This window comes from Cadophora gregata (genome assembly GCF_030347475.1).
Source record: "Cadophora gregata isolate MNR1 chromosome Unknown scaffold_73, whole genome shotgun sequence".
Taxonomy (NCBI): Eukaryota; Fungi; Ascomycota; class Leotiomycetes; order Helotiales; family Ploettnerulaceae; genus Cadophora; species Cadophora gregata.
Window position 1 is genome coordinate 1 of NW_026695995.1, and position 5,712 is coordinate 5,712.

General features: G+C 26.2%; 2 non-coding genes across 2 annotated transcripts; both read left to right on the top strand.

Annotated features, from left to right (window-relative positions):
- The first annotated feature begins 1,090 nt into the window (after window positions 1–1,090).
- On the top strand, window positions 1,091–1,161 carry ONS95_013567. The gene has a single exon. It is a non-coding gene; the product is annotated as a tRNA-Arg (tRNA).
- Window positions 1,162–2,534: 1,373 nt separating this feature from the next.
- Window positions 2,535–2,605, top strand: ONS95_013568. Its single transcript has one exon. It is a non-coding gene; the product is annotated as a tRNA-Arg (tRNA).
- Window positions 2,606–5,712: the final 3,107 nt, after the last annotated feature.

Genomic DNA, 5,712 nt, shown 5'->3' on the forward strand with positions numbered 1-5,712 from the left:
TATTATTATTGCTCCTTCATATATAATAAGGAAAAAGGATGTAGATCATATCGTAAATGTTATCTCAGCTGTTGTTAATATTGTTTTCGAACAAATTAACAATGATAGTAAATAGTGGTATAGGTTTATAAAGTTTTTATTTTAACAAAATACTTTGATTATTAATAAAAGTAATAATTAAATAATGCTAGAGGGAACCCCTTTGATTATGGTGTATTATGCTTTTACAAGATGAAATTTAATGAGTCTTTTTGGTTATATTATTAGCGTGATTACTACATGGATAATTTTAAATCTTAGTATAAATAATGATATAATTCTAGTTTTTAATTATTAAACATGTGCGTATAAAGACATCTTTTATTTAACCACCCAGATCTAACCTATACAAAATTTTATTGTTTGTTTTATTTAATTTTATTCGCTATTATTTTTAGATTAGCTTATAAAGTCTAATGTTTCTGGATGTATATATTATGTTGATTAATTCCGTATTAGTCTATATAATATATACAATAGGTATATGCGGTAAATGGTTTTACCTTTTGATCTTAGATCTTAAACCAGAGGTTCGATCCCTTCGTATTCCTATATTTTAGGGCATCGTTTGCTTTTTACGAAGCAAAACAAAAAACTATTATAACAAAAATTTTTATTTAAGATATTTAAATTAAATTCTATTAACATGGATATAATAGAAACTATATATGCTTCAAATTTTATATTATATTTTTAACAAGCAACTTAAACTTATAGATATTTTCTCTATAAAAAAAAAACATAAAAGGTGATACAAGCAGCAAAAATTATTGGAACAGGTTTAGCAACCACAGGCCTTATAGGTGCCGGTGTAGGTATTGGTGTAGTTTTCGGTGCATTAATATTAGGTGTTGCTAGAAATCCTTCTTTAAGAGGTCAATTGTTTTCTTACGCTATATTAGGTTTTGCATTTGCAGAAGCCACTGGTTTATTCGCTTTAATGATGGCTTTTTTATTATTATATGTTGCTTAAGTGCAATCATAATAATATTATATTATACAATTTATATGAATTCGTATATTATATTCATGTTATTAAATATAACATAAACTCTTATTAGCTTAATGGTAAAGCAGGATATTCCTAATATCTTGATCTAAGTTCAAGTCTTAGATAAGAATTTTATTATAAAGTTGCTTATTACAATTTTTATGAGGTAGCAAAACGAAACCTTATTAGTAATGGTCGAGTAATGTACATTCGAAAATAGTAAAATTAAGTTGTATTAGTAATGGTTGAGTAATGTAATTTCGAAAATAGTAAAAAATACATTATTAGACCATTACACTTAAAAAAAGATGAAAACAAAATTATATCTAATGGTACAAAATACAACGGCAACTTTTACATTAGCAAAATTTTGTGGAGCTATTTTAACTGTTACATTTATAGCGGCGATTAAATATTTAATTTCGGGTAGTTTTCATATAGAATATTGTGATTTTTTCAACAATATAGCTATAGGATTATTAGGTTGAACCTTTAACACAGGTATAATAGGTTTATTGTCGGAATATTTAGGTATAAAAGGTATTAATTTCAACTTAAAACAGTTTTTATTTGGCATGGATACTATGGATTTAGGTGAGAGATCTTCTGTCGAAGTTATTAAACCTAAGTTATACAATGCTATGGAAGTTGACTCAGATTCGGGTTCAGGTCTAAAGCCTGATAAAGGTAAAGGTGTAGATAGAGAATTACATCCCAATTACGATAGAAATAGGGGTGGAAGTTCTGGAATCTTTAGAAGTGATATAGGATCTATGGTATTTCCTATTTCTGTATACACACCTAATAAAACTATTGTTCCGCCTGGGTTTAACGTTCCTGGTGGTGAAGTACCTATACAGGATGAAATATGTAAACATATTGATTATAATTCACATATACTTAACCAATTTAAGAGAATGGATCTAAAAACAGCCGTAGAACATAAAAATTTATATTTAAAGTTTATACGAATTTTAGACAGAAAAATGGCTTACGCACAAAGTGTTTATATAAAAATACCTACAATACCTACGACGGAGTACGAATTTAATCTAAAGAATCAAATAGAGAGTGACCTAGAACGTTTCAACAGAGATAAAGTAAGGTCAGAAGCCAAAGCTACTCTGCTTAATTCTAGAATACAATTTCTAGAAGCTCAAATGAATAATAATAATAATAATAATTAGTTTGATGTTTTATAAATAACTTTAAATATTTATCTTGGTTAGTTTGTACAAAAATTTAGGTTTGTTGGTGTATATCTTATATACATAGTTAAGGATAGCAACTTATATATAATTTATACATCAGGGATATGCAGTAGATGGTTCTACGTTTTGATTGCAGATCTTAAATATGGGGTTTGATTCCTCCATATCCCTTATAATACTTATTTAAACCTGCTTTAAATTCATATTTTTACATTTACATGTGTTTTAGCTTACATATGCGTAAAATATTTACTTAGATTATTTACTATATTTATATATATAAATTATTTTATCTCTTATTAGCTCAATGGTAGAGCAGGATACTTCTAATATCTTGATCTAAGTTCAAGTCTTAGATAAGAATAGTTATACATAAAATATTAAATAATAATAGATAAATTGTAGTAAAGTATAAATATATTTATTAATATAAATATTCTTTATACTTAGTGAAAAATTTATTTTTAACCTTATGGTTTAATCTAATAAAATAATTTATTAATTATTTTATATAGATTAAATATAAAAAAGAAAAAAAAATGATTAATCAATGTTATATATACCAACTTTAATTTCCGTTCTAGAAGTATTACTAGTAACTGTGCCTGTCTTATTAACTGTAGCTTATGTAACCGTAGCCGAAAGAAAAACTATGGCTAGTATGCAAAGAAGATTAGGTCCTAATATAGTAGGGTACTATGGTTTATTACAAGCATTTGCTGATGCCTTAAAACTGCTACTAAAAGAGTATGTTTCACCTACACAAGCTAATTTAGGTTTATTTTTTCTTGGTCCTGTTATAACTTTAATATTTTCATTATTAGGTTATTTAGTTGTACCCTATGGGCCTGGTTTATCCTTAAGTGATTTCAATTTAGGTATACTTTATATGTTAGCTGTTTCTTCTCTATCGACGTATGGTATATTACTAGCAGGTTGAAGTGCTAACAGTAAGTATGCTTTTTTAGGTTCACTTAGAAGTACCGCACAATTAATTAGCTATGAATTAATATTAAGTTCAGCTATATTACTTGTTGTTATGTTAACAGGTAGTCTAAATCTTACTGTTAATATTGAAGCTCAAAGAGCTATATGATTTATAATACCTCTATTTCCTGTTTTTATAATATTCTTCATAGGATCTATAGCGGAAACTAACAGAGCACCCTTTGATTTAGCCGAAGCAGAATCAGAACTTGTTAGTGGATTTATGACAGAACACGCTGCTGTTGTATTCGTATTCTTTTTCTTAGCTGAATATGGTAGTATTGTTTTAATTTGTATATTAACTAGTATATTATTCTTAGGTGGTTATCTTTATGATTATTTACCTTTGTTTACATTAATGCAATATATAAATTTTGAATATTATATAAATAATTTACATAATGAAAGCTTATTCTCTGGTCCTTTAATAGAAGGATTATTATATGGTTTAACTTTAGGTGTAAAATCATGTACTATGATTTTTATTTTCATATGAGCTAGAGCCTCATTTCCTAGAATACGATTTGATCAATTAATGTCTTTTTGTTGAACTATATTGTTACCTATTGTTATTGCCTTTGTTATACTTGTACCCTGTATACTATATAGCTTTGAAATAATACCCAGTAATATTTCTTTATTGTAAAAAAATTTCATTAACTTTATGTTTTAATTAAATTAATAAAATCAATAAAAACTTTTAATAGGTATAATATATTTAAAATTTTATTTTAGCGCGGTTTACCTTATAGTTATATATGGTATTAGTAAAGATTAAATTTAATATTTAATCCTGAGGGAAATTTGTGTTTTTTTTTTTTTATAAATTATGTTACTTACACTTTTATTATTAATTCCTATACTGGGTGTATTTACTATATCCACAGGTATGTCTTACGAATTGTCTTTTTTAAACATTAATCGTATTAAAACAATAGCCTTAAGTACTTCTATCGTAAACCTTATAGTATCATTAATTATATTTATACTGTTTGACTTCAGTAGTAACCAGTTCCAGTTTGTACAAGAATATCATGAAATTAGTTCTTTTGATTTTTATTTAGGCTTAGATGGTTTGTCTATATATTTTGTTCTGTTGACAACTATTATCACACCAATTGCATTATTAAGTAATTGGAATTCTATAAATGAAAATGTGAGATCATTTGTAATAATAATTTTATTGTTAGAATCATTATTGTTAGCTGTATTTTTAGTATTAGATATATTATTATTTTATATTTTTTTCGAAAGTATATTACCACCGTTATTTATACTAATAGGTTTATTTGGATCAAGTAATAAAGTAAGGGCTAGTTTTTATCTATTTTTATACACTTTATTTGGTTCATTATTCTTATTATTATCTATATTAGCTATGTCTTCTATAATGGGTACAACAGATTTTGATGCTTTATACAAAACTAATTTTAATTATTCAACACAATTATTTTTATTTTATGGTATATTTATAGCATTCGCTGTAAAAACACCTACGATATTCTTAAATACTTGATTATTAAAAGCTCATGTAGAGTCACCCCTAAGTGGTAGTATAATATTAGCTGCTATTGTGCTTAAGCTAAGTTTATATGGTATTTTCAGATTAATATTACCTTTATTACCTAAAGCTTCTTTAGATTATACATATATTATATATCTTATCGGTGTTATTACTATTATATATGCTAGTTTTAGTACTTTAAGAACAATAGATATCAAAGAACTTATAGCTTATAGTTCTGTATCACACGCAGCTGTTTACCTTATCGGTGTATTTAGTAATACTATACAAGGTATAGAAGGTGGTATAGCTTTAGGTTTAGCACACGGTTTTGTTTCTAGTGGTTTATTTATTTGTGCTGGAGGTGTATTATATGATAGATCTGGAACTAGGTTAATTAGTTTCTACAGAGGTATTGCTCAGATAATGCCATTATTTTCTATCTTATTCTTCATTTTATCTTTAGGTAATTGTGGAGTTCCTCTTACTTTAAATTTTGTAGGTGAATTTATGTCTCTTTATGGTGTATTTGAAAGATTACCTTTACTAGGTGTATTTGCTAGTTCATCTATAGTGTTTTCTGCTGCATATACTATATATATGTTTAACAGAATAGCTTTTGGAGGATCTTTCAGTAAATTTTTCGAAGCTAACATAAGTGATGTTAATAAACGTGAATTTTTTATATTACTTACATTAGTGATATTTACAGTTGTATTGGGTGTATATCCTGCTCCAATTTTAGACGGTTTACATTACTCCGTTTCATCTTTAATATACAATAGTTAAATCTGAAGATTATATAAAAAAATCTTTAACATTAATGTTAAATAAAAACTATAAGTAGCTGTAAAAACCCACATAATATGCTAGGTTTATATTTTTCAAATATAGATATTTATTACTATTAAAATAATATAAACTATAAAGGGATTAGCTTAATGGTAGAGCAACCGTTTTACACACGGTAGGCTAGGTGT